Raw genomic sequence first — 8101 nt, 5'->3', positions numbered from 1 at the left:
GCCTCTCTTAGGAGGATTGAAGCTGATCTACCGTGTTGACACCATAGCCAGGTTCTGGCTAGATTGTGTTCCCAATTGCTTTTAAATGTGAGTGCCAGTGACACATGAGACATTTTGGCACAGATGCCTCCTGGAACAGTGTTGTTTCAAAAAAAAAACCCCTGGATAATGCTGAAGTTTTCTGACCTGAATATTGGAAGGATCCTGAGAGAGCTAAGGACCCAACTTTCAAAGAATCCTCTTATTCTGTTAGTAAGGCATCTGTTAGCCTTGGTGTTTCCTGCCACTGGAATAAAGGGAAAGAAGACAAAACATACAAGACACCCTAAAATTTGTTATCATTTGACATTACCTGCATCAACGTGATGCTATTTTGTCAATGAATAACCTCTTGGTCTTGAAATATCAAAGAGCCTTTGTTGACAGCATGGATAAACTCTGGATTTTGCAACTGTAAAAAGGCACATCTGATTTTAGCTGCAGATAAAAGCACAACACAATTCTTCGACAATTCAGCTGATGATTATTAGTATAAGCTACTTTTCAGGCTTCTAAAGAAAATGAACCAATTATCTTGTCCCAGTAGATTTGTACTACATCCTCCATCTAGAAAGAAGGTATTTCTATACATTTTTTTTTTATTTTGCTGAGATATAAGCGACATACACTGTCATCCTCATAATGTTACAATTGTTTTTATAATTACTGTCATGTATTTGCCATCTCTTGCATTGCTGTTGAGTATTTCAATAAATGCTGTCTTTAGTATCTGGGGCAGAAAGTGAAAAATCACCCTGCTTCATTGGTGGGAATTTTCCTACAGACATTATCCTACTATCTCATTCCTTGAGTTGATGGGGTCCCCATCTCTAGAAAGATGGCCAAAGCATTGTGAATATGCAGGTGTTCCTCTTGAGATCCTTGCCAAGCAATTTGGCAGCTATGAAATAAATGGTCAGCATGTTTTTTTTGTTAGAAATGGTATCTGGCAGATGGATGAGCACCCTAACTTCATTCACTGACATTACTTCAGCCCAAATTTTTTGTACAATTTCACAGAATAAGAGATAAGCACTCTGGCATGCTTCACTGATTGTTCTGAAGAACAGTTTTTCTCTGTACCATCACAAGCGATACAGGAAATGATGGTCACTCTTGTGATGATCACAGTTCGATTACAGTTCAGAAGTTTCCATGAGTTCATGGCTTCACTACAAGAGCGGGAGACATTATTAAGTAAAGACAGCTGACAGACTCCTGAAACTTGCCAGCTTGGTCAAAATTTCCAAAAGCTTTAAATAGCATTTACATTGTCAGCACCAACAAATAAAGCACAATCAAATATAAGCCTTCATATTCCTTTTCCAATAGTTCATTTTCATGTGTTTATTAAATCCATCAGCTAGAGAACAAACGATCTTTTTTTTGAGCACTTTTCACTACTGGCAGGATGTCATCATGGAGGTGAATTGCAAAATAAAATGTAACTAATTAACTTTGACAGCACATTTATTCGATGAAGTATTGTATTGCAAGGCACAGTCAGTTACAGACACCTGCTGCCGGACTGAAGAAAAGAAATCACTGCTAATCTGCTTAACTGCAAGGCTTCTCTAGCTCCCAGACGCCTTCCGACGCAGGCTCGTGGGATCCCAGCGGTGGTACCCCTATGCATAAAACACACAGGCAGCAAACCCTTGCTTCCTTCCTAAGTAAAACTGCAAATTGGTGTATTGATTAATAAGAACTGTTTCTGCTTAGAGTGTGGAAGTGTAACCAGGATGGATTAATAGTGATCTGCAAAAGATTAAAAATGGGCATCCCATTTAAATCTCTATTCAATACATTGATATTCACAAAGCATGTCCAGTAACTAGTGAATCTCGTATTTACCTTTGATAAAGTGGTGTCAGGGGGAGAGTTCTGTGCCGGGGGCCCTCCCGGAGGGTTGGCTCCCCAGACCTGGGGCCAGCGCAGCCATGAGCTGTCCATCATTCATGAATGCATTACATTTCACACCGCATCCAGAAAAATTAATATTTTCACTTATTCTGAGGTGTGAAATAAATAAATTACTCTCGGCAGATGCCACGTTGTAGCAAGGGATCTGCCAAACTATAACCAGGTGCCTGTGTGCGTGGTGGGAGACTGGGGGAGGGCTGCCTGGCCACCAGCTCCCACAGGGGTGGCCCCCCTGAAGAAGTTCTCACGCAGCCTAATAACCTCACAGGTCAAATAAGAAACCTAAAATGCTGCTGCACAAACTGCAGACAGCAGCGAAACATTATGTCTGACCAGCTGAAGCTCACTGTGTGCAGGATGGACCTCAGGCTGAAATAAAACAGACAGCAAAATATGCGGCTGCACTCATCCACTTACCAGCTGAATTTAGCTTGCTTCAGTCCCTTCGCCTTGTATCTAAGGTTGCATTGCACATAGCTGCATTAAACCCAAGATGGGTTTAACCCCATACCTGTTTGCTTTGGGAGCATGACAGGCTTGCCCTGAGAAACAGTGGGTAACCGAACTGACGGACCTTCTTTGTACAGTACAAAATGGTTACAGACCTCACTCGAACCAAGTTTCCACTAACGCAGCAGTTTTATGGGTCACTTTTGTGCCCATGAAGAAGAAGCTCCATTCTCAGAAACTAGAGAGGACCCCGCCTTGGGGGAGCACCTCTGCATCCTATCCACCAGACTCTACTACCTTTAAACAGAAAGTATTGCCTGCTTTACTGCAAAAGTGTCCAAAAATTGCAGTACTTTCTGACACTTTGCCAGCAACAACTGGATGGAAGAAAAATTAGGAATAGTTTCAGCACTTGAAGGACAACTCCAGGTCAAATGCCCTCATGGCAGTTTTAAATGCCCGTGGTGTTTTCCTGGTTGAATGAACAATTTCATGGACTAGAAGAACCATACCTCTTGTGTTCACCCATATCCTGGAAAGATTGCTGGTTTTGGTCCAGACAGTCACAAGAGGTCTAACCTCCAGTCATAGCTGGGGTTGCAACCAAAATTGGAAGATTACTACCAAGTGAAGTTGGAGTATATTTATCACAGAATTTCTCCTATGCTACATTAGCAAACTGAATTACAAACATATTTATCCTTCAACAAAAGAAGTTTATCCTAGATGTGATACAAATTTAATAATGAAAAGAGAAGTTCATTTTAAAGTAGTTTGTACCTTGTTATGCTGTAAAAACACTGACACAATCAAGGCAACTGCTCATCAGTGCAGAATCAAACCTTAACTTAATAAAGCAAAAGCATCCCTCAGGGGAAAACATGTAAATATCTTCATTTCTATTCTGTCATTTAACAGTTGAACAGAAACTACAGTTAATCTGTGCTATGGCTTAAATACCAGAAGTACCAGAAGGAATTAAATTCAATATATATGTAATGATAAAAAAAAAAAAAAAATCTGAATTTTGTTTGTTTACTCCTGCATTCCAGAGATGTCTAGATGTCCATGAGGGATAATGAAATGTTAGGAAGAAATATCAAGATTTGTTCAATGAATTGTGATAGGACTAGGACTGTCAGACCTATTGAAAAATATACAAAAAAGTTTAGTCAAGTTTCACACAGAGCATTAATAAAGACTCTTTCATGAAACCTGCCGTCCCTGAATGACCTAACCAGTTCTGCATCCACATCTGGAAGAAGTGGGAATCTCATCAGATAGAGTGGTTTGGTACAAGTTAGTAAACACTTTTGTGCTCAAACAAACGCAGGAATTTACAGTCAGTTAATAGAGAACTGGTTATCAACTTCAATTTGCTCTTGAAAAGGAAATCTTCAATACATGTCATTTTTTTACAAAAATATTGCTTGACAGAATGACAAAATAAAGATCCATTTCTGAAGAATGATATAGTTAGGGTGGTAAGGGGGGCTGTAAGAAGCAAAAACTCAGAAAATAGATCTTAACTGTCTTTTCAGAGCACTTGTATACTTGTATCTCCAATTTTATGGTAACACAATGACTTCAGTGATACTGTGTTCTGTACATAAACAGTTCAGGATCAATCATTTTGAAAGTTTAATATTTGATCTGTCCTCAAAAGGCAAGTTCCGCAATCAAGTAGCAAGTTTGTCTTAGGATTACCTATATACACACAAATACCAGAGCTTCATAATTATGGATTTTCCTCACAAATAGCTAAACTAGTCTGCACTGAATGAATCGTAAAATCAGCCAGAATCCAAAAGCAGATTCTGGGCATCTGACCACTATGAATGAGCAAGTGATCAGCCCCAAATTTAACATTGCACATAACTGCTTCTCATCAGCCTAAAAGCTCCGCACAAAGCTACCAGAGGGATTTTTCTGTCACACTGGAGTTATCAAACATAGCAAAGAACTTCTGTTTCATAAGTGCAGAACACCTTTTAGTCTTGATTTTCATGCCCAGGAGAAATGCTCAAAGCCTAGGAAAGCAATGCAAATAGCACCAGAAGCATTCACTCTGCCTCCCACTGATGCCACAGAACCCACAGCAGCGGGACACTAACAGGGTGATAGAGGAACCCCCCAGCACTGCATTGCTTTCCTCCACGCATGCTAATTCACACACACAGAAGTGACTGTAGCATGGTAACTATTGAGTAATTAAAATATTATTATTATAAAAGTGCATGATAAAATAAGATTAAAAGAGTGATTTTTCTATGCTAAAACTTATGAGGTGAGTATAAAAAACAAGATACCCCCCCCCAGCGGAAACAAGCAGCAATTGCTGGCTTGTTGGTGACAGGTCTTAATTTGTCACAGACACACGAGCAGCACAATGATGCGATTGCTCTCATGCTACAAAAGCAGTTATTTTTGCAAAAAGGAATCCCTTTACATTCTGGAGCTATATAAATAATTAAGAATCAACTAAATTTATCAAAATATATAAGCACAGCACTCTACAACATTAAAGACACTGCTTCATTCACGCAGTTTTAGTTCAGTGCACGTAACAGAACCTCATCACTTTGCCAAAAGGATATGTGAAGCCCCAGGAGCTCTAACCAGAGCTGGAAGATCACATGGCAGGAACCGGGGGCTGGCAAGTTAGCTCACAGTATTTGTAGCATCTTCCACTACCAAAGCCCCAAGTTAAAAGAAATTCTTTGGGCATGCAGTGAATCAAGCAGTGCTTAAACTTAACCAGGGAGATTAATCTTCAGACAAATAGCACTGAGACTAACTTTGTATTCCCAGGGAGTCATGTCAGCCAAATAATGTTCATGGGGTTTTTTCCTACATGTCTTTTATCTGCACTAATACGTTTTAGGGATATGCCTTTCATCTGCATTAAGAGGTCATAGGGATCCATTAAACCTTTATAAAAACCTAGCCTAAATTTTCCAATGGCTTTTGCATAAGTTAATAAGTAGACATACAATATCTGATAAAAATGAAAGAGACACTTTATCTTTTTTTTTTCCATTTTATGGAACAATGAAAATTTCAGGCTCAAGGCACCGTTGTTATAAGTCATATTTAGCATGAACAAGTGTTTCCTAAGCACATGAGGCAGTCTGCCACTCTGCTGTTTGCTGGTCCATCCATTTGTCCTTGCCTGACACTCTTTAAGCCATCTGACCACCTTCAACTAATTTTTGCCAGAGGAGAAAAAGTCTCAGAAAATCTTCCGAGTTCTCCAAGGATCAGCAGTTAAGCATCTGGGGATCATAAGAGCATCTGATAAACCAAATTTTATTGTCTGAGCATTCAAAAATGACAAAGAGTTTCCTGCTTGCACGAAAACACAAACTTGGGAAAATGTGAAAAAATAACAGTTGATGTGACAGACATCCTTCAGAGTACATTGGCAAAAATCTTGACCTAGTCTGCCTCCGTCCATGGTGAGTAGATGGAAAGGTATTCTCCTCTCTGGTGAGACCACACTGATGGAGATTGGACCCAGTGGATCTCAGGTGAAGGGGAGGTGAATCTGTTGCCTTTGATGGATATTTGGGTTGGAGGATTCCACCATCTACTCCATCTGGGAAGAGAAGCCTCCACAGAATTCAGGCACTAAATGGCAGTGCCCTGGGATGTCTGCTACCTGTACTGATCAACAGCCATCCTTGCTGGCTGCAGTCACTGCTGGCTATTCCTTACAGCAACGGCTGAGCGCTGTACAACTCTTTCATCAAGACACTGAGGGCAGATATCATCCTCACAGAATCTGTATTTCAAGACAGGTAACCTTTTACATGAAGTCTTTTCCTGTCCTTTAACAAACAAGGAAAAAAACCTTCCCATGATCAACAAAACTCTACCATCTTAAACTGCAGGCAACAGCAAGCACCTTCCTTCCTTCAGCAAGTTTACATCTATTCTCCTCAGCAGGGATGATCTTAAACAGCAAAGACCCAAGACATTACCCACCACCAAAGCAAGCCTGGCCCACTGCAGATGCTTTCACAAGTTCTTGGACAGATGCCCACAAATGCCTGTCTCCCCCTACATCCCTGTGAGATGCTGCTGCTCCCCTGCCCTGACAGGTTTCAGGCCTTAAGCCTCATCACCTACTCTGGTTCAGCTCCCAGCCCCTGACAGTCAGTGCCATTACAACCAGTAAAGGACAGAGCGTTTGGGAAAAATCAAATATTTACCCTGGTGTCATGACATGAATTCACAGCCCATTAGACCAACATCTCCTAAAGAAGAAGCAACAGAGCACAGCACAGGCTGCTTCCACCACCAAGCTCCACCCGCACAGCCAGAAGATGAGGTTAGCCCTCTGCTGTCATTGCCACTGACCCAACAAGCCCTGCTCAAAGTGTAAGGCTCGCTTTCCCCCCTCGTGCTCCCCTCTGCCACTTTTAGCAGATCCCCATTTCCCTGCACTCAGAGCAGAGCGTTTGCTCTCTGTGCAGCTCTCTGGTATCACAGGGTGGGATGCATCTGGCTGGCTCGACCCAGCTGCCAAGCTGCAGGAGAGGGCCACTCCCAGCCCCCTTCCATAGCAACAAGGGTTTCCCAAATACACCAAGCCCACCCTGACACATGTGGGTTCTCTTATTACCTCCTTTCACGTGCTTTTTCCACAATCCATAGCATGGCTGCTGGATGGAGGATGGGTAAAAATCTGTGCTTCGCTTTCACAGGTGAAAGCCCTGTCCAGTCTGCTAAAAGATGCTGAGATGTCAGGAAGAGCAGTGCATGACCAAAATGGGACAACAGGTCTCCCCCTCTTTCTTTCTCCCTCATACCTGTGGGGCTAGGGCAACTTCAACCACCCTCTTCTAGACTAGGCCTTGGCAGCTCAAATTTGTTAATACTCATTGGAGGAGCTCTGATTTACAGAGTTTATGTCATATCATGGTACTTGAAACAGCAACTGTGGTGTGCTTTGGATATGATTATGGATATTACTGCTACGGGATTTTATTCATCAAATCAGCCTTTGTTCAAGACTGCCCCAGGTCTAATGCAGTTTTTCTCGAAGTATTTATTTATTGCTGGAGACTCTTCTCTAGAAAGGAAAGGAAAATGTGGTGATCAACTGCTGAATACATTGGTGGGTCTGGAGCTTGTCTACACCAAATTTCTTGTGGTTCATCACCAACTGAGACAACACACTTGTTAGTTTTAGTAAGGAATCCATTCAGCACACAATTTTTACTTTCAGTAGTAACTGAGTAGATCGATTGTTTTATTCCATTGGATATGACAGATCTTTCTTGCAATTTAAGATAATAACATGTTAATCTGAATTTTCATAGGCAGAAAAGACTATGCCACAGTGCTCTTTTCTTAGGCTTATCTTAGCACAATGTGGTTCAGCTAATAAGATTCTCTATTCCACCCACATGCAAGAAACAATTCTTTGACTATATCCAGATACAAATACACCTAGTTTAGACAATAAGTGTGGAGTCTGAGGGGATTAGCAAACTGATTGCACTGCACTCAAAAAGTAAGCAAACAACTTAAAAGTTTGTTAACATAACTCAAAACATTTAGTTTTCCACGTCCTAGGAAGAATATGAATCCTGTTAATGAAATCTCCAGAAGGGAAAGTGGGGGGATTTTGAGAGAATACCACCTAAGATATATCCACATGCAAATGACAGCCAGTACTGTG

Source organism: Strix aluco, chromosome 1, assembly GCF_031877795.1.
Source record: "Strix aluco isolate bStrAlu1 chromosome 1, bStrAlu1.hap1, whole genome shotgun sequence".
NCBI lineage: Eukaryota > Metazoa > Chordata > Aves > Strigiformes > Strigidae > Strix > Strix aluco.
This window is presented reverse-complemented; position numbering follows the sequence as displayed.